Source organism: Osmia lignaria, chromosome 2 (genome assembly GCF_051020975.1).
Source record: "Osmia lignaria lignaria isolate PbOS001 chromosome 2, iyOsmLign1, whole genome shotgun sequence".
Lineage (NCBI taxonomy): Eukaryota > Metazoa > Arthropoda > Insecta > Hymenoptera > Megachilidae > Osmia > Osmia lignaria.
In genome coordinates this window covers 9,114,596-9,136,804 of record NC_135033.1, presented here as the reverse complement: position 1 = coordinate 9,136,804, position 22,209 = coordinate 9,114,596, and the positions used below count along the sequence as shown (strand labels likewise).

Genomic DNA, 22,209 nt, shown 5'->3' with positions numbered 1-22,209 from the left:
CAAATGTTCTCGACTCTTTCGAGTGTCTTAATTCCATCAGTCATCATTTGAAATATATTCGAAGAGATCGATGTGCATAAAATTTTTAAATCCTTTTTCTTCGTCCTTGTTTCCAGCCATTTTGATTACCCTTTCCTCTGGTGTCCATATTTAAGACCGTGACCACCGTTAAGATCATCGTAGCATAACTCCGCGCCGGCTGCCTCTCTCATGCATATTCCTCCGGTTTAACAAACACTCCGTGGAGATGCGAGCAAGAGGAAGAGAGAACGGTCGAGGCGGAAATACGGAGAAACAGAGGGAGGGAGAGAGAGAGAGAGAGGCTCGGCACGCACTCACCGGCATACGGGGTTGCTTTACGAGCGGACAACTAAGGTATGCTCTCGGTTTCACCCCCTGCTCCACCGGTATAATCGTGCTGTTCGTAACGTGGCCGGCGCTGCAACGGGCCAGAGGTTTTATACCCTTGTTTCTCTGTCGTAGCTCGGTGCATCCACCGTGACCTCGAGTACGTCGCTACCCTCGCGGAATACACACTGCGATATAAACTTTCGGAACCTGGCCAGACATTCACTGCCTCGGTTCCTTCTTCTCTTTTTCCTTACAGTTTCGTCTTTTCATCGAGAAACTTTCTCTAACCCAAAGATTTTTAAAGAGGGGGATGATTTTTGGAATACTCGATACGATTGCTCGCGACAGATCATTTAGGGATGGAGATTAAAAGATATCGAAATTGGATATCTTGCGTATATGCTGGAAATATGTTCGAAATAGATGGAAATAAAGATCGGTCGAGGTGAATCGTAGGAGCCCAGGTGTCCCTGTCGATTTCCTCGCGGCTCGGGAATCAGGACTCGGACAAATTACACGCGGGACAGACTTAATCTAGCCTCGTTTCTCCAGGGAACACCGAAAGAGAATCAAAGTCACATCTGTGACGTCGAGAACGACGCGACGGTCGTCCTGGGTCTTTTCGCTCGCAAGATTGATGACGCTCGCCACGCTTTCTCACCACGCTTTCTCAGTCTTCTCTTTTACCCGGCGCACAGTTGTCGGCTGACCGAAGGAGAAAGGAAGACGCGATTTCTCCGTGCAAATTAGACGTCTCCGTTTCAACGGAGCTAGCTGACAAATGTCCCCGTGACATCGATCTTGGAACAATCTTTGTCACTCTCACCTGTCCGTGGACGACGAAATATCGTCGTTTTAACATACAACAGAGAATCTGTGGACTAGGAACAATTATTTCAAGTCTTTGTTAAAAGAAAACCTCGCAGGATTATAATTATCTTAAGCGGTGAAATCGCGATTCTCGTTTTTCGAGCTCTTTTCCAAGGTGCTTTTCGCGAAAATGAAATTCTGCAAGGATTGTAAGTATCTCAGCATTCGTCAACGTCGAATTTAAAGGGCGTTATAAGAGGTTGAAAGTCGAGGTTCATTTAAGAACCGGTAGTTGCGCGGCCGCGTCACCGATACGGTCTCAGTTGGCGCGTCAGGAAGCGAATTCTCGAAGAGGGAAGGCTCGAGGGTTCGCGGCAGGGTCTCCGTGTCGTCCATCATTCGTCGGAACGACGAAACGCTCGGTAGGTTCGGGTTTTCAGAGTAGAGGAGATCTGCATAGCGAGTCGGCATCTCGGGACGAGCGAGCTAAGTGCGGGATTATGCAAAGCAGCGGCCATACAGTATAAAAATACGGAGCGACTCCGCGCCATCTTTTCCGGACCATTCTAATAACTCCCTCCCATCTACCTTCCTACGGCCCTCTACCTACCACGTTCCCCTTGACTCTCTACGGGTTACAGACACTACCAAGGGGGAGAATCTCAGATTCACCCCTATTCCAAGATTTTGCCAAATATTATCGTAAAACCGTCGACCAGACCGTGGCCATGAGTACTTGTTTGCCTTTATACCAACTACTTGATCCTTGATACTTCGAACACCTTTTGCTCAGTGTTTTTCGTTTCGTTTCGGATTCATTAAACGAACGTTAAGGGTGAGCTCTTAAGAGCGCGTTACGCTTCAGCTCGATGCCAGTCATCCCGATGATTAATGGCCGATGGATATTTACGCGTGCCATTAATTTGTACCGTTCGATGGATCACTACCCTCGCATCGTAATTCGTAAACATTCCAACTAGTACGCTTTACTTTATAATAATTGCTACTCCGACGCGTCGACACGGTCTGACCATAATGCACTTATACTACTTGTAAGTAGTATACCAACCGAAACATCTACCTACTAACGCCAATCGATCCGACGTTGAAAATCCGGGGGGTTCGCGTACGTTCGCCAACGGTTGGTCGCTTAAATTTCGAAACTTCTCACCTAGGCGACTCACGTTTTCCGCGAGCGAGCGAGGCGCGAGATAGCGGCGGCCGATAGCGGCTGGTTGGAAGTCGCATTAATTTCCCTCGGTCGACTCCCTTGCTGTGTGCAACGGGCAAACGGGTGTGTATGGTTCCATCGTGGGCTGTCGGTGAGGTTGGTAACGGCACGCAGAAACGTTTCCCTACCGGGCGTTTAGGTAAGGTATTCACGTAACACATAAGCAACCGCCACGCGCCCAGCCCACCGTGTGCACAGAGATAAGAGCCGATGCTGGCATCTTAGCTGGCACTTCGAATAGAATTAAATTCCCCGGAGCAACCGCGCCACCGAGTCGATATCGTTCCCCGGATGATATCAACAAGGTAAGAGGTAGGGAAACTTCTACCGGTTCAACGGTGGAAAAGCGAACTCGTGTTGAAATTCCAATTTCAGATTTCCCGAGATTCACATTCGTACTTGCTAATTGTCGAGAAGAATCCAGCACATACGAGGATTTTGGACTTTAGAGAGACAAACTATAATTTATATAGAACGTGTCTGCAGCATGGAACGCGAAAAAAGCAGGCGACATATTCTCGTAAGCACGCGTATACGTAGGACATATGGTGGTTGGTACGGGTGCTTGGCCCCCATGCTAGGACTTACAGAGACTTCTAAGGGCAGGGTTCAGCCCTTGGATCAGCCAGGCCCACCCCCACCCTGAGAGTCCTCATGAGTTTTCAATGAGATTAGCGGCCCATCTGTGCGCGGACCGACCCCATCGTCATCATCGAGCACGGACAATGCTAGTCAACCTGCTCACTGCCCTGTACACTCTCCATGGGGGTCTCCTATGCTTCCTGCCTTGCACTTGCCGTACAAACTCATCCCTCGTACATCGCTCTCGCGATGGTTAGAGAAAGTACCAGGTTTTTTGGACGCCCTCATCATATGGTCGCATTTAAAGTTGCCGACGACCGCAATGCTTATGGGAATCGATGGATACCATAGATCGATCGAATCAGTTTCAGTTTAGAACGCTTAACAACTGGATAATTATTTTCTACAAGAAAATAGTTATATAGATTGGGGAGAAATAATAATTTTTCCGAAGATTTGTATAAATTTTCATAGAGAGGGAATATGGAAATTGGTGATTTTGTTCCTGGTGGTTTATGGGGTTTTAAATGAAGAAATAAAGCGAAGGTATGGATTTCGAAAGTAGCAGGAAAACATTGTGGAAAGCCACAAAAGTTGACCGATTAAAGAGCGAAACGGTATCGATCCCTCCGCGTGGGGTACGATACTTCGACCACGGGGGTTTCGTATTTGGGTCCATGGTGGCCCATATGGAGCCTGCCGAGCGCATATGTTGCGACAACGCCGCTAACGACCTGCCTTCGGTCCTTCGTAATGTTAAACTGCGGTTCGATTCTCACCCCATGAAACTAAATAACCATTCGATTGTCATTGGTAAATGGGTAATCAGGAGCGCATCATCTCGGATCAGTCTGTTGCAGGTACACGAACATATTCTACTTGCGGAAACAGACATCGCTCTTTATATCAATTTTATTTTACCAACAAGTAGAAAGAAATTTTCCAAATTATTTAATATTGAATTTAAAATATTAAGGGTACGAAAAGTTTCCATCATCCACGTATTGATAGAGTGTTAAATAAAAATGAGGGTCCTTAAAAAATAAAAAAAAAAGAAGATGAGTCGATGATTTTTCGATCGCAGATCAGTAAATCAGGATCATGAAAATCCCTTAAATACTTTGGCCAAGGGAAACCCCGCATCGGTTCCGCCCTTCTTACTTTTTTTTCGTCAACCTGCAAGACTAAACGAGTTACGTATTACAGTGGAAGGGGGTTGCCGAAGGGTCGAACAAGCAGTACTCAATACCAGGTTGTATGTTCTGGCCGTGCCATCTGGCACGCTATTATACGAGTATTTTAATTTAATTAACTCGCCGCATCGATCGATATTATCGGCGCTTCCCTGGGATTAAGCTTGTACGCGGACCACCGGCGAATTCGAATCTGCCGTTTAATTAGGATTTCGGTCAGCAACGCGAGCAACAGATTTTATGGAAACGAACCAACCTACGCTCTCCTATGGATATACATACAATGGATCGATCGTGTCACTTGCTTTTTCGTTCATCCCCTATGACACGGTTTGATTTTTCATCCGCGGAAACATGTGTTCCATGGTGTATTTTCATTCGTTCAAGTTTTGTTATAAAACGAACCGAGTATAGGACTCGTTAGATCGAATTTCATTATCATCCTAATGGTTTCATGAATATTTCAGTATCTTGCCCAAGATTTTTGGACATTTTCCATCGGTTACGAAATCAAGATTCGGGAAATAGCCTGCACTCGACTCTCCAGTCCCGACGGAGACACTCTCAGGGTATTCCCGTATTTACAACATATTTGCGGCAGCGCGAACACAGCTCTTTGTCATAGCCGAGTGATTTTCGGGTCGGCAATGGCCCCGTTCAAGAGAGCCAGTGCGCCATTGTACCATAGCGGGGTCATTGTGATCGACTCTACCCTCATCCATACTGCACACTGCACTTCCCCTACTCGTGCATCTGTCCTCAATCAGCGGCCTACGAAAATGGGATATATACGTCCCGTTCGCTGTGAAACTATTGACCATCGAAAGTATCTTCAAAGTACAACAACGAATGAAAATTTCAAAATGAACATGAAACCTTTGGTTCGTATGTTGTAAAAATATTTACAACAGAAACAAATAAAAAATTGTATATTAAAGAAAATACAATAAATGCATAAAATAGAAGGCAATGTTTGGTATCGTTAACCTGTCATGGATGTTTCTTTTATGAAGAAGGAAAAATGAAGTCGAAGGGGTTGAAAAGTGACGAGAATCACGGGTGACAGGATACGCTTGGCTCTTGGTTCTCGGGACAAAAACAACCCCGCCGATCGGCGTACATGGGACAGAGACGGGGTGAAGGGGGGCTCGCGAAAGAATGGGGCGCACTTAACTCGGGACTGCTTAAACAGTTGTTTGATCGGTATTATACATTAGCATGTGGCTGGTGCCACTATTTATTAGTGGTATGGTGTCGGAAGAAGCGCTTTACAAGAGGCATACGGTGTATACCCTGTTAAATGTACGAAATCCTCCATCAGGTAGCAAGAAGATTTGCATTCTTTTTCCACGTCACGCGATAATTATTAAATCTTTTAACATTTCGTGGCAAGAAACTAGACAGAAGCTCGAGCAGATTCTCGAATAAGAGGTGTCTCTTAAGAATCTATCCGAGCACGATCGCTTTTGTCGTTTTCGGTAAAAGAGATAGATAGAGAGAGAGGGCAAGGGAGACGTAGGTATAATATTCCGGATATTAAATCGCTTTTAAATCGGCTTAGCGTTAACTAGTGGCACTTTAAGCTGCCCGGTGAAATGATTATCAGGGCTTCCCACTCCGTCGACCCGGCTAGCTGTTATCGCCCGTTGATTAATTGTTATGCAATATGACGTCACACACGCCCGCCTACCCGGATTAGAATCCCGCGGTGGAGCGTCACGGTGACTGCCACGATCTCTCCTATCACCCTCCCTCACTCCACCCTCTAGTATCCTCTAACCATCTTCCTCGTTCATCGTTAAACCGTCTCTATCTGTTACCGTTTCTCCTGCACGGCAAGCGGAGTTGCATAGAAGCGAGAGAGGGAAGCAGCTCCGAAGCGAAGTTTCCGGCTAATCCTACGAATTTGAGCCAACCGAACATAGGACGCTGATGAATATTGATACAAACTTGGCGGACCTCGAATCCACCCGCCCCCATGTCTGCCTGATCTTCTTCCACTTCCTTGAACTGAGAAACGCAAGGTGTCGCGTGAATGCAACATCTATGCTGCAGGAAAGATGCAGCTGCGGCTGCCACCTCCTTCGATCGTCTCGCTCGCAGAAGCGAACGATCCTGTCGAAAGGGTAGCTCGAAGGAAATCGTTGCGACGCATTCGGTAAATCGAAATGCAAGAGTAAATGCAACTTTATTCTCGTCGATGTTAAAAAGAATAAGACAGAGTTCGATGGTTAGTGGAGGATGTCGTAAGCGGGTTCCATTATTCTCCTAAATAAAAGAAACCATAAATCGCGAGTGTACAGAGCCGTGGAGGAGACTGCACGGTGTGCCTCCATTATATCTTTCGCGATGAACGGTGCCCTTCTTCGTCGGCCATTATGCCGCGGAGATAGTAAGGAAGGAGCCACCCCTTTATCTCGCCAGGCTCCATGGTGAGAGTAACGTCCGGAAATCAAGGGTTAATTCCTTGGCGTCGTAAAGCATTTTATCTGGCCCCCCCGATTCCTGCCTGCCACGGGTAACGTTAAAATATGGTCGATACACCGTCAAATAGGCGAAGAAATTTTCTCATATTAAAATTCTTCAATTTCGATGAATTTTATATTCGTGAGAACAGAACAGACGGAATGTAAAGGAAATAGTTGAAAGTCCTTTGGGGTCTGTACAAATGGCGAAGAGACGAACAGTGGGAGGTTGCGGACCTTCGACACCTGATCCCTACTAAAGATCGTATCTGGAAAATTGGATTCGGTGTCAGGGTGACCGGTGAAACGTATAAGCAGCTCGTAAAATACTTTTTAGCGCACCGTCGCCTTCGCATCGCGGGATTATGCTTTGTGGAGAGATAAGAATCCGAAATCTGGATCGGTGAAGCCGTTCGTACGGCATTTATTTCCCCTCGCGGCGAATCAAAACGATTAACGATCATCCCCGAACACCATAGACGAGAGAATATTCAATCTTTACGAAACGATTTTTCTGCTACGATCAAGTTCCGACGGGGAGCGTTAAAAGTCTGACCAGTTTTTGGTTACCGTCGTAAAAAGCAGAGGAAAGGGAGGGAGTCTTTGTAGCGAGAAACGAGCGAAATATCGTCTCGAAAGTCATTCTTTTCCGTGGCAATAGGAGTCAATTCGGGTCACCGAATTGCCTTATTGAGGAACGGGCCGCAGGGACCTTCAACGTCTCAGATGGAACGCAAGATTGAGTTACGACGACGCCATCGTCGTTGCAATAAGCGACACGAGAAAGGTGGCTGTTATCGTTCCCTGTCTTCGATTTGCAGGATATTTTATGTCACGCGAATGGCAACCAAATAAAAATTTCTTAAAAAATTATATTTCTTCTCTATCCAAGATTTTCCATCCAATAATTTTGAAAATGAAAAATTTACAAATTCAGCATTGAATGTTGGAGGATACGAAGCGAAACTGAGAACCAGTACGAACACGTTGGCCGATAAAATGCTGTCGGGACAGCAGGGTGGCTCTCGATGACGTAAAAAAGTGCCCGGGGGATGGTCGGCTGGAAAAATGGGGAGACACGGGAATAAGGCGGCGTAGACGTTTATTCGGTCGGACAGCAGCCGAGTGACCGAGTCAAGTCGAACGTACAGCTTGGTCACACTTGGTTTGATCTAATAAAATGGCAAGACTTCTCTATCCTTCTGCAATTTTCCCGCGCGAATGTGTACTCCGTGTATCGTAGGATACCCTGCGGTCAAAGGAGCTTCCTCTTACAAGACATTCGGAAGCTCATCGATTTATCTGATTTTTCAGGGTATCAATTCTTTCGTCAATTATTTTTATCTCGCTTCTAGAAATAAGCTTCCAGTTGTCTGGTAGAAAAATCGCAGAAGTTCGTAACTACGTCGGGTCGACGAAAATTTTTTCCTGCTGCTTCGTCAGGGTGCCGTGTCCGATATAATCCGCAAGTTGATCAGATTAAACCGTTGCACAGAGGGCGAGCAGGAGGTAGCCGCGAGGGTGTGGCGGTTCGCTAGAAACCACACCACCCATCCTCGAGAGCCGCAACCATTACCGTCGCGTCGGAATCGCGACGCGAGCACCGTGTCGTCGGATGAAAGAGGCTCAAACTCATCGTGCCGTAAAATAACATTGTCCCGTCCATGGTACAACGAAGAACCGGCGGGATGAAAAAGAGAAGCCGTTGCACGGGACGAAAGCTCTCGAGAGGGGTTTCTTTATTTTCTTCGCCCAACTCGATCTACTTACGTTAAGTAGCACCGGGCGTATCGCGACGGGGAATCTTCTTTAATACACAATTAATATTTTAGCTTAATTATTGGAAATATAAGATCTAAACGAAACGACTATTCTTTGTTGAAAATTGTTCAACCACCATGGGGGTGAATAAGAGGTTAAGAATAACGTAAAGGGGTGTATCAAGAAAATTTCTGTTTTACTCTACTGCAACGACGAGGGTGGCGGAAGTAGTGGAGCGAAAGACAGGGGTCGTGGTGGGAACAGGGGGTGGAGATTACGGGAGGACAAGCAATATTAAGCGGCCAGGAACAAAAAGACGATCCAGCACGCCGGATTAGCCGCGATGCACCGCGTTGTCCCGTGAAATTGATACGCGAGTTGCTTTTTAACGGGGAAACACCCGGGCTAGCAGGGAACCTCGAAAGCGTGCTACCCTGGAAATATTCGACGCGATTTAGATAACACACCGGCCCGTTACAAAAGCACCGATTTGCACTGGTCTTTCAGCAACCAACCAACGGGTAGCTAACGAGGAAAGACTAAAAATAATTAGATCGTCGATCACTCGAGGAAAGACGTTCTTTCGTCCTGGCTTGTTTTTATCTTTCGAGCATTGTTTGAAAATTCTTCAACAACACGTATCTATCGTCTGCTTGTTTCCTACTCTCGGCACGTAGCGTGGTTTATCTGAATATTAGTATAATAAAAAGAAAAAAAAAAAAAGAAAGAAACGAACGAGTTGCGAGTGCGCTCATATCGGTCGCGTGGGAAACATTATTCTCGACCAAGTACGATCCCTATCACTGCGAGCCGATTGCACGAGCATAATTCTCTTTCCTACGCAAAAATATCCGCGACGTTGCTTTATCAAAGGGAATTTATTTAATTATTCTTTGAAGGAAAATTTCGGTAAAAGGAAGAATTGAAAGAAACATTGCATCAAATACGATCACAGAATGGCCCTATGGGAATATTATTTCTAACATTCACCCTCGAGGCGGTTCACCCTTCTTCAACTCGACTAATTTCACGATTAGAGTACAGCCGACATGTTTAATATTATCAAAGAAATTCACGAATCATCGGAACATCGAGAATCGCAGGTGTATGCCAAAGAGAAGTACGTTCGAAAAGCGATGAAGCTTTGTTCGATGGAACCTGCGAGGGGAAAGAACTGGCACGTTATTTCGATTGGGAGACGCATATATTTTCATATCCGAACGAATAGCACGGGAATATTGTAATTTGCATCGGAGACGGTGGAAAGAAGTAAGTCTTGGACGAGGCAAAGAACGAAGTGGGGGTGGTGAAAAGCATTGAAATCGGTGGAGTATGCAAACGAGCAGGGTCGATGCGTTCCAAATCTTTTAGATCTGCACGAATAACTGGCAAGTGGCGAGCCAGTCTTTTTCGAAACTGAGAAGAACTAAAAGGAAGATCCATTCTCGAAAATATGAATGATTTCCCTCACCTGTTGCAATTTTTTTTCGAAAAAGAAGGACTTTTAGTTAACAATTAAATTTATAAATAATGTAAGATGATAAATCGATGCTGGAAGAATCAGAAAATCGTCAATCGAGTCGAAACGGAATCCATTATCGAGGCGATGCTCGCAAGCCTCGTTTCCTCGAACGTTCATGGCATTATCAGTCGTTTCGCGATAGTGGAAACGAACGATTTATGCTCGCGTTTGATGCCGTAACGATCTGAACGCGCGTTACACGTCACGGTGTGCTGGAGAAAAATCGGCAAATCCAATAAAGGGTGAATAATGCCACGCGTTCAAGCATCGTTTCCCGATGGAAAAACGAAATGCACACACCGTTTTCAATTTATCTTACAAGTATCTATTACCGTACCATTTTCAATTTCATTTTCGAGCAATTTAATTAGCCGACGGCTCTTAATCGAAAGCTGAACTACGATGATAAAAATTCGGAATCAACGCGATCGTATTTTTATGCCCGTTCGGTTTAGAATGGTTAAAGCAAACGAATGCACCGAATGCATTCGCGGAGCCGATGCACTCGTTCACCGGACGCGGTGCATCGTCGATCGTCGTTACGTTCGATCGGTGTCTCGCGGCGGAGAACGGAGCGGAGCGGAACAGAGCAGAACGGAGCGGGCTGATAAATCCGTGTTACGTTGTTGCCGCTATAAATCAATTATAATATTTCACGGTTCGCTTCGGCTATCGATTAACGGCAATAAATGTTCCCGAACTTTCGAAGCCTAAGCACCGACGTGCCGTTCTCGCGAACAAACGCGCGAAATGAATCCATCGAACGTGACGATCAGCGCGGACCGGATATGTGGTCCATCGTCGTTCCGTTCCGTTTCGTTCCGTTCGATCGGCTCGAACCGAACAGAGGAATTTCAGCCGAGGCGTCTGATAAATCCAACGCGCATCGTTCCCGCGATAAATCAATTATAATATTCCACGGTTCGCTTGGGGTATCGGTTATTAGTAAAACCCGTCGCCGTTGCGGAAGGCGGCCATATATTCACGGCCGAGTGTTTCTCTCGATTACAAATTTCGCGTTTTCCTCTCGGCCGAGGTGAACGGCCCCTTTTCCCGAACGATACATACCATTTTTCCTCACCTTTCTTTAAGGACCCACCCTTTACCGGAAACGAAGTATCACGCGGTTAACTCGTTCGTTTCCGAGACAACGAGCCGGCGTGGCTCGATCAACGAGCAAAGGGGAATTATTCTTTCGACCGTACGATCGCCATCCAACGGCACCGTGCTCGTCCCGGGCAAGGGTTGATAATAAATTCAGATTTAGGGGTGCGCGCAATCTGTGATTCAGCACCATTAAGCAGAGGATCCAACGAAGGACGGGCCGCGTACTTTCTCCTAACTTGGCACGTTCGCGAGCTACCAGCTCTTTAAATCCTCCAAGAGGTAAAAGAGATCAGTTTGGCGGCTAAAGAGTTCCGCCCTGTCCAATCCCTTATCATGCACGATTTTACGAGGTTCGCGCGAGAATCGTGATAAGTAATTCCAGCCGTGTTAAAGGTTCACTTACATTTATAAGTTCAAACGATGAAACTTATGATTTCTGATATCGATCTCGTTGTTTTCTAAATAATTCTTTTCAGGAAAGTATTGGAAACTTTTTTTATGCCTAACTATATAACTGACGGGAAAAGTAAGACGTATGCAGGAATATCCTTGCATACCGAATCAGCTTAGCAAGCTGATCGTAAAGCACGCGATATAAAATCTACTCTAGTGCCTTAGAAACAGAATGCCGAACGAGCACGCTTTATGGGTAATCGAAACAAGTTTTTAACTGTCTAGAATTCTGCTTAATTCCGGTACATAAAGTCCCTGGGAACGAGAAGAGATGTACAACGATTATAATTAATTCTTTTCCAATGTTCTCTCTGTCAACCCTTTCTAGGCTCGAATGAATATTTCAATATATTCTTCTCTCATGATATTGAGATCCAAGTGTTCTCCTGTTTTGCTGTGGAACGCTTGTTTTTTAACAAGGGAACAACAGCGATAATGAATGCGAAATCAGGACGAGAAAAAGAAGGTTTCTGGGAGAGGCTTGATTTATATCGGCTCGATATTTTCCGCAGGTCTCAGTGTTTCTTAATTCGAGGTTTCTCCGTGCACTCGCCGCGGAGGTAATTCGATTTCCTGGCGAATCGGTTGGAAGTAAATCAGGGGTACAGTCCCCGGTGAAATTCAATCCGAAGTATTGTCATAATTTTCCCAAGATGCATCGCACAACGGAAAGGATTCCTTAATCACGAATTCGTGGAAGAAACAACGTTTCAAGATTAATAATTTCAAATCTCTCAGACGATTTGTGAATCGAATCCAGCTCTGTATATTGGCACATTTTTGGAGAAGGTAGGGTGGGCCAATCGGATTCGCCGCAAATACCGTGGCCGCATGTGCTCGTGGATGTTCCACGAGGAAAGGACGGCCGAAATCTTCGACACGACAGCTCGAAATACGGCTTGTAAGGTTTCTTTTTTTACACACGGTCAGCCATATTCCCGAGAAGGAGCAGAATCGAGTGGGAAGATATCGATACCACGAGGCTACATCGTGCAAAGCAGCCTCGAGCTGCGGACTGCTGATAACAAAAAGGTCGGGAGAGCCGTTTCGATTCAAGCAAAGGGCCTTCTTGTACGCGAAGAATCATCTAACAATACGACACCATAGAAATCAAAGAGAAATTTAACTTCAGAAATCTGATTATGAATTTACTTGAACATTCCTCGTGTTTCAAGATTCTATGCTCGGTTAACGATCAATCAGAAGAAGAACGCTTGGCAACGTACGCTCTTCTTTCGCCGGTCTTTAGTATTCCGGTGCGAGGTGATCATCGGGAAACGATTTGACCAACTTTAACGGATCCACACGAGTTATCCTTGTCTGTCCCTTCGTGCGAGAGGAGCTACGAACGGTATAGCTTTAGCCTAAGGTGCTCCTTCGCAAATCCGTCTGGCTGTCGCGTGGGCCACCAACTGAATACCAATTCCCAATTTGTTCAGGCATATCGACTGGGCACTCAAGAGCGTGACACAAATGCCAGATGCAATCAGCAGCAGCCTTCGAGCCGCGCAGAAAGTGCAATCCTCTTCTTAATCCTTCATCGACAGCCGCTGAGATACGTTAGAAAAATCTGGACCTCTTCTCGTCCGGAAATGCAACAAACGGTTGCTACTTTTCTTTTAGTATCTCGTGGTACTTTCGTTCTCGAAACAAAGACACGGTACGATCCTTAGAAGGCAGATGCAAAGTTGAAAAGAAAAAAAGATGGTGCATCGAGCCGATATCAGTTTGCAGAAGAAGAAAAATCCGGTTGGTTTTCTTCGACTTTCTAGCTCCCTCAATATTGTCGCTATCTCTTGTATACAGTTGCCGCCATATTCCGCGGCAAGCCGCCATATTACCAGAAACTTCCACCCCCTTTTATGTGGCTTGCCGCGGACCGTCTCCGGGAAAACTACCCCCATAAAAGTTGACGACTTAAATCGCGGGGCGTATGCCTCGGCTGAAGCGGTTCTGCGCCACGGAAACGTCGAACCTTCTTACGATCCAGTGAAAACGCCTCGAAATATTTCCTCGTACACCATTCCAACGTTTCCGGTTTGTTCGTTCGAAGAAAATAAAAAAAGGCTATGGATATTATTTAGATGTCATTAGAAAACTTTTTAATGCTCCCTGTGATAAATTCGACAGGAGAAGAACTCTTCCCTCTATCCAGTTAATATTTTATACCATTTGAGAAACATTTCATGGAAAACGATTTAGCCCGAGGGCCAGGTACACCGTTCCCATCGTTGTAACCTAGTTTGCGAAGTCGTTTATGCATATCTCACGCAATTTTCTTACGGTTTCAGCCGTGTTAAAATATGTATGGAATCGAGTTAAGCCGGCGTGCAGTCCGGTGGACGAGCAGAGGAAGCCGCGGAAGCTGTTACCGAGCCATTTGCATGGCATCACCGCGATTTCGTTAAAACAACCAAACCTCCCCCGCCATCGCTCCTTCGTGTTTCTCCCTATCTATCTCGTCCCTTGCACAGGACAAACTCGATTTACCACTGTGGTAATCTAAATACACGGTGTTCCATTACACCCCGCCTGGATGACCTGTCGCGGGATGTTTTGTCGATTGGTGAAATCGATGCTTTTCATTTTTCACCCTTCTCTTTTACACGAATAATTGCCCGTGGCTCGTTTTCGAGAGGTTCGATAACAATCGACGAGGTTTTGTGTTCGATCGCACGTGTACGAAATGGTACTGTGGAATGTGATAGTTTTCAAATTTATATTAAGAGCAGTCATTGACTGATCGAAAGGCAAAGTCGTATTGGAATCGCGATAGAACCGATCTCCAGTTGCAATATTTCTCGTTTCTGCAGAGACATATGCACGACGGGGCGAGATGAAGCAACGTGGACCACGGCACCCTCTTTCTCAGAGGCATCGTGCCAAAAGTTACGAGTCTCGTGAAACGAGAAAGAGGGAAACGAGGAATCTTTCGAAGAACAGAAGCAACACGGATGAAAAATTGGCGCCGGTAGACTTTTGTTTCCGAAGAAGCATAAAAATCGTTTCTCTTCGGTGACTGTACGTATTACGCCATCCCTTGTAGACAGTTTTATGTGTCTCACGTTAATTTGCATAATCGAATAGAGGAATCTGAATAACGCGTCTCCGCGAGCACGCGAATAAAGCCACCCCTCGATTTTGAGCCATTCCATCCCCTGCGATTGTATGTACCGAGGGTACGAGCGATTACTTGATTACCCAATCGTTGATTTTTCTACTTTTATCAGTAAACATTGGGAAATTTGTGGCAATAAGTAAATAATTATTCTTGATTTTTAGGAGTAGAGTGGAAATGTGTAATTTGAAAGATTATTAGGGGGTTGTTTTAGTGGTAGTTGATAAGTAAAACACGATGGCAGAGATCTAACTTATCGTTGACTGTTTTAGTTTGCGAGTAACTTCTGTTCAGAAATTATAGATCACGCAACAGAGTTGTTCTTCTTCGATGGTAAGTAAGGATTCCGTAGCACCCTTACCATTTTCTTGTCACACCCTGCTATACCAACTACGAGTATTTCAGAATGTGAAACACAAGGTTCCATAAGAAGATAAGTCTATTTTATACCTCGTCTGTGACTTTGCTTGCAGTATTCATCGTCAGATGGCAATGGAAGTACCTTTTGAAAAAGGGCGCCTCGATATAAAAATAGAAATATATTGAAATAAAGTTTGCACAAATATTATCGTCTGATTGAATTCGTCGTAATTGGAGAATGATTGATTCATTCCGTTTTCATTTGAAACTCGATATCCTATCATCAATTGGAGAAGCCTTACTATATTCCGATAATTTTATACCGCATAATATAATACCACAATCTGTAAGCTGGAAATTACACGATTTAATCAATCGACACTGTCTGTTGATTACAGAGAACATACAATCCGTAAATTGCACTAGCACATCCGAAAGCGTAACGTAAATTCTATTCAGTTTTCAAATGCGGAAATCTGATATTTCAGATGTTTTTGATAAACATATCATGGTATTTTTATTACACAAAATTTTATTTTCCCTAAATGTTGAGCGATTAAACTGCGATAACTTTCAAAACGTTTCCATTTTACAATTGAATAAAAGTAAAATATCATAAAAACGTTTTTATCTCTAGAAGGTTATTTCAAATAATAAAACAAGATAATTATAAACCAAGGATCCCAAGGGGTTTTTAGGGTTAAATAGCGACCGAGAGAAATTCGTTCGATGTTAAAGGGTAGGGCAGGAGGTCAAAGTGAAAGAAGCAAAGATGGAGTTTCTTATCAACAGGAATCACCGGGTCATTCAATATCTGCTCGAAATATTGTGCTGAGGTCGTCAGAGGTTAAGGGTTACAACCTGGGACAGGACGAAGGGGCGGCAACCCCAATACACCCCTCGCGATGAAATCCTGATATCATCCATTTATTTTCTATACGTTCTCCGAGCACAAATAACACGAATATAATTTTGCATACTTGAAAGATTAATGCCGTGAAGCATAAACGGTTGGCGACAATAGGGAAGCAGTATGTGCTAGCAGGTCGAATAGAATTTATCCAACGATATCGCGGAAGACAGGCTAGTTGATTCAGTTACAAAGGTGGCCTTCACGGATTTACTCGGCACGTAGGACAGCCTTCCGGACGTGCCGGACTTGATTACGGCCCTTTCAAAGGAAAGCGATACGAGCGACAAAGAGCCTTTGTGCGTCGTCAGGAGGATTCCCCTGGCGACGTTCGGCCTTAGTCCTCGAGGAGCAGGTGAACGCGTTATATACAGGACTCCACCTTACGTTTACACTAGGACGACACCTGTGCAGCGCGTGCGCCATCATTGCCACACAAACCGTACCGATAATGCCACTAATAATGCGTTTGCATAGCAATGCAATGGTGCATACTGCAGGGGTCATTAGAGTGATTTGTACGTGATAATCAGGAGTGAATTAGAAAAGGATTTGTCCTGGAGATATTCATCGTCAGTAGCGCAGCCCTTTATCGAGACATTCAACAATGTTGCAGATAAATAAAATTTCATTTATTTTTGAAATCAATCCACCGCCTTTGAACGTATAAAATCATCGGCTATCGTCGATTCCTCGACTATTTTAATCCTACCATCGTAGATTATTATCCCCGAGACAGTGGCATGCACATTTGTTTCACCTTGTCGGTGAATACGGGCATCTGGTCGCGGTTGCAAACACGGCTGCAAATGTCAGCGAGCGTAGATGTAAAGGAGGACGATTCGCTGAAAAGATAGCCGTGCTGGTGGCTTATGTCAAGACTTATGAGCACCAGTGTACACGTGGCACCATGCTTCCCGTCACGGCCATTTACAGGCAACCTTGTCTCGAACCGTTTATGGTTGATCGCTTGAAAAACCGATTCTACCTGTCTCCTTCTCTCTTCTTCGTCAACCGAATCTTTATCTCGCGACGTTTTGACGTCGCGCCGTTCATCTGGGATCAAAGGATCAACGGATCTTTGTGTCTTCAATTTTCTTGCGGTTTCAAGAAAATTACTCGAGCGAAACTTTTCCCTCGATTTCGATGAAATTTCTTTCGAGAGTAGCTTCACTTAAAGTAGTAGAATTTCAAAAAGAACACAAAGCCAGAGACGATTCCGAGAGCCCGAAAACGTACGAGGTTCCTTTCAAAGATGTACTTCTGAAAGCATTGTTGCTCTTTCGATACCACTTTCAATCTATAAAACCATGACAAACAATTTCGTAGCTTCTACAATCAATAAAGTAAATTCTACAAGATTGATGCCGTCGAAGGTAGAAAGAGTCATCGACTCGAATCGATTCTGTTCTTAAAGGCATACGTATCAAATAGATCTAGAATACATATATCCCGTCTCCGTTTCCTTTTCCGTTTTCCAACAGTAATAAAACGGGGCTTCCTCTTATTTCCGCGATATCGTTCTTTCCTTTTTTATTTTTTTTTACGACCTCCCGCCTCAGGCATGATATTATGGATCAGCCCGTTGTCGTAGCTTCTCCAATGAAAATGGAAATCAGCCATCGTGTTAGTACGAAAATACATCGTGCCCGGTTAATATTTCACTCTCCATTATTCTCTATTTGAAGAGAACGACGGCTAAGAAATCGTCGACCTGCTGATATCATCTTTTCAGTTTCCTCATCCGGGAACGTCGTCGACGAAACCTCGAATGTTTTAATGGAATACGTTTTCTTAACTTTCATTCGATTCCATGAAAATTCGATGAATTAGTAGGAAAACCTTTGTCAGTCTGTTCGCGAAAATCGAAGGCAAATTCGCTAGGAGGGTAAATCGAAGGGAAAAATTCAGTCACGGACGAGATTAAAGGGAAAAGCACTGGCTTAATGGGAAAGGCAAACAGCTGAGGCGAGGTAGATCGAAAGCGTTCGTGGCACCTTTCAACGATTTCCCTGAGAATTCGGGAGCGTCTGAACGACGCGCCGCGAGTAGATTTCCCACGTCCCACGAACCCGGCCGACAATCACGGAAACGGAACACTGTTTGCTCAAATAATTCCCGAATTAGTGGTACGTTGTTTGGATGGCGCGGTGCTCACTTGCTATCCCTTTGACCACTGATTCTACACTTTCTTCTTCTTCTTTTTTTTTTCCCTTTTCGTTTCTTTCCTTACCAGTTCAAGGGAGCTGGCTTCTGTACGACGATTAACCCTTTCCGACGTGAACTATCCACGGAGGTGAGTCGAATGTTTGAGGAAAAATCTTGGAAACGCTGTGATTTTTGGATCGAGTTCAATGGTGAAATGGCTCGTGAAAATAGAATTCTCGAACGAATTCAACGGTACGTAATTAAGGAAAGGAGAGTTAGTTGGCCCGTGAAACGTCTACCGATCGAACACAGCCTCCGAATAGAGGTCGAAATCGAAGGAGTTTATTCTTTCAAATGGCTCGTAAACGTCTTGTTATGGCAGTAGCCGAACGCAATTTCCCATGCACCAGGATTCTGATTTTTCTCGAATAATAGAAGGAAAACGTCGAACGAAGACCGACGATTGTTCCCGGTTCGAAGGCAGCGAAATTAAAGACAAACACACTCTCTCTTTTAATATTCTCTAAAGAATCACTGATAAACACCGAGGTTCGCGAATCTCTGTCGAAACGAACGAAGGAATCTTCCGTCTCGTTTCAGGGTTAACCAACGCGAAAATATTCCTAATTTTCCCCTAATGTCCGCCCACGGTCGACGAAACAACGGAAACGACCTCCTTACGCCAGACACATTGGTTTTCTCGTTTCGTTTCGTCGGAACTCAAGTGAGAAATGAAAGTCGAGGCACATGTTCTTTTTTTTTCTCTTCTTTCCTTTGCAATTTTCCCATTTAGCCACCGTATTACTTCAACCATCCTACCATATCCTATTCGCTTTGTATGCATTATTCTTTGGAAATTCTCTGTTCCAGCGAACCCTGCGGATTCGGAAAAAATCCATCTTGCTCTCGTTTCGCTGGTTAACGAAACTCATTTCCAACAATTAATCCCACGTCTATTTCTAGTCCAGCTAACTTGATATCGAAAAACCTGAAATTCCTTTATTAGGGTAATTGTCACAGAATCGATGAAGAAATTCGCGCGTGTCGGATGCAAAGAGGTTCAACGATCTACGTATGGAGAGTAGGTTTAAAATTGTTGGAAAAAGTCGATGATGGTGGGCTGTGCATCCACGCTGGCGGTCGATGGCTGCGTGGACGAACATATATAATAACGTAAACTAGGTGGCAGGGAGGAGCTGTGTAGAGTAAACAACGCGGTGGCCCAGGACTAATCGGTGTTCGGGCTTGGTTATGGGTTCCCACATCGAATCCCGTGGCATTATGGGACCCGGTCAGCTCTCACGCCTATCTCTCTCTCTCTCTCTCTCTGTCGCACCCTCTTTCTCGCCTACTATCCAGCCTCTGGCAGGACCAGGCTAGACCAGTTTACCGTGGCTAGCACCACCAATAACTACGTACGTGAGAGCCGGGGCTTAATGTTGTCAATACACCGTTAAACGGGCTGGCTGTTTCGCCGGGAAATTTCGAAAGTTCCGATCATTCGGGACACGCTGGTCCTGGCGACATTTGTTGCGGTAAATTAATTCTCGTCATCGAGCGTTCACCGCGCTGGATAATCATCTTTTCTATCAAAATCGACGATTACGATTTTCCGAAAGTAAAAGAGGAGGATTAAACGATGGTGAAAGCGGTCGTAGTCAGGTCGGAAACTCGAATGTATACTAAAGCAAACTCGTAGGAGTTTAAACGGGCAATCGAGTGTCTAAGGGTTGGGAGAAGGCAGGATATCAAGCATAAATATTCATAGTCAATCATCTGGGTGTGTCCGGGTCGTGGTTGCTTCAAAGGGAATCTTCGAATTCGCGCGATCCTGGGACAGAGAGTCCGTTCGATGTACCGCCGGAAGCGATCGAGCAGACACGAGTAGAAAACAGAGTCGACGGGGTACGATGGAAGGGATGGAGAACTATAAGGGAAGCGAAATTGCCCGCTAATGTCATAATTATATAGCCGGATTGAACACGGTGTAAGAGAGACAGAGAGAAGGAATCGAAGACGAGCGGAAGCTGAAGCGGTTCGATTCGATCGCTTCGCGTTTGCGATGCCTTTGAACGGTCGATTAATTTATTCGCGAACGCGTCGAACACACGAACGGGTTAACCAGAGCCAGCACCGCGGAGAATGGAGAAAGCAACCGCTCGGAGGCACGAGCTTCAACTGGCTGACGGCTTTCAATTTGCAGCATAGACTTCCGCTAGCTTCTTCGTTCCGTCTGCCGAGGAAGATCGAGAGACAAAACTTGGCTGACAAGGTTCGTCGAACGAACGAGCACAGCTTTTGATCGGTGGCTAGACCCGTTGTCTCTGCAACTTCCTTTTTGCGGCTTTTGATGACACATTCGCGGGAGAAGCGGAAGTTGCCACCACCGGTGGCTGCGACAGACGTCGAGGCTCGTTATGGAGAAATTTCGAGGCTGCTGGATGATTAAGTTTCGAAGACTGTCGGCAGCAGATTCGGTCTGATTAAAAGTTGGTCCACCGATTAATCTACATATTTAACGTTATTACTTTTCATCTCTTCCTGGTAGAGAAAAAGAAAAAAAAAGAAAAGGAAAAATCGCACGGAATGACAAAATGGTTGGCCGATACAAGGGCGAGGGCAGAAAGAGGAACGAGTTAACGATCGATCGATAATGATACACGAGGGATCCTAGGAGTGGAGGCATTAAATCTGCCGCGAATGTTTAGACCGTAATTAATTAAACGAACTCCAAGGTTTGCGGCAGGGGTTTAGGTTAGGCCACCTCCGCCAATGCTTGTGCTTTCTAGCCACGAAAAAGCTTCGAGTCAATGTGTCGTGCATTCTTCGCGGGCCAATGAATCATTCGCGGTGCAGAGCCCTTTGTGCTGGCCGAAATACAAGGGCTGCTGGCCCCCGAGGGCCCACCCGTCTAAATCTAACACGATAAGTAGGCGGTGCCGATTAATCATGGTAAACTCGGACCTGGTACAGCTCCGATTCGCTCCCTCTTTCTTCCACCGACTATCTCTCTTCCCTTCGCTGTAACATGTACATATTATACACTGCCGGCGAAAAGTTTCCGACCGCCTTCGATACTTCTTACAAACGTGTGAATTAATCAAAATGAGAAATTGAATCGCAACGGATATAAAATTTTCACGTGACATTCATATAGAATGAGTGTCGTAATTAAAAAATGATGCATTTTGTAATTAGAACACAGTAATATTTTCTACTATAACGCGTGTTAATCATTTGTTATCTTAAATATGAAGATATAAAATTTTATCATTCTTTTTACAAAGAGATTACCATAGTAATTTTAATGATTCTCGAAATTAGATTAGAAACAATAAATCGTCGACATAAAATTAACGATACACCAAGTGTCTTCGTTCTTAACGAACATATCGAATAGCGTATGCGATGCGAAGATTGGAAAAAAAACAAGAATTATTTAACCACCCTGTGTGTGCATACGCGGACACAGCTCGCGGCGTATCCCGTGAGATTGAGACCTCCTCGCGTCGGGACTCACGCCGGGCCCCGTGTGAGGCCCCCAGCCTCTCCTTCAGCTCTCCCTCCGACCCCCTGAGACCGCCCTTTCCGCCTTTCTTTTAGAGGCGAGGGGCCCACGATGGAGGTCCGCCACACTGCCCACACACCGCGCGACGCAAGAATCATCGAACGATTTCTTGGCGCGGGGCAAGAAGCATTTACATCTTCTTCGAGCGGTGACTTTTTTGCCGGTCTCGCATAGAAACCTGGCCGGACCTTGCTTCGATACCTTTCTTCAACAATTTCACCGAATTTTCGATTATCCCTCCGATCCTCTTAATCTGTGTCATTTTCTAAAATTGTTTTACGAATAAATTGTATACCTTTGAATAAACGAGACTGTCTTTCGCATACTTCAATTTATTCAAAACTTGGAGTCGAGAATAAAATTGAACCTTGTTTTATCCTGAATATTGAAGATTATATATATATAGCAAAACTATTTAACGAGTAATCCAACAATGTTAGACGTTGCGTCGCGAACAGCAACCGAAAGTTTATCAGTCAAACTAGAGGAAGTATTAACTCTTCGTTCCAAAGACGTGTCTTCGAACTTTGATGCAAGTTTTATTGCATCTTGTGGTTGAAAGGCTTTTACCAAAGTGTAATAGCTTGCTAAGTATAATATGTTACAGTTGCTTCACGTTTCACGTTGATC

The 22,209-nt window shown here is 44.9% G+C and overlaps 1 protein-coding gene across 1 annotated transcript in view; it reads right to left on the bottom strand.

The window, feature by feature from the left end:
- LOC117606992 (reticulocalbin-2) overlaps positions 1 to 22,209 on the bottom strand; it is a 108,481-nt gene that overhangs the window by 22,761 nt on the left and 63,511 nt on the right. The window lies entirely within an intron of this gene.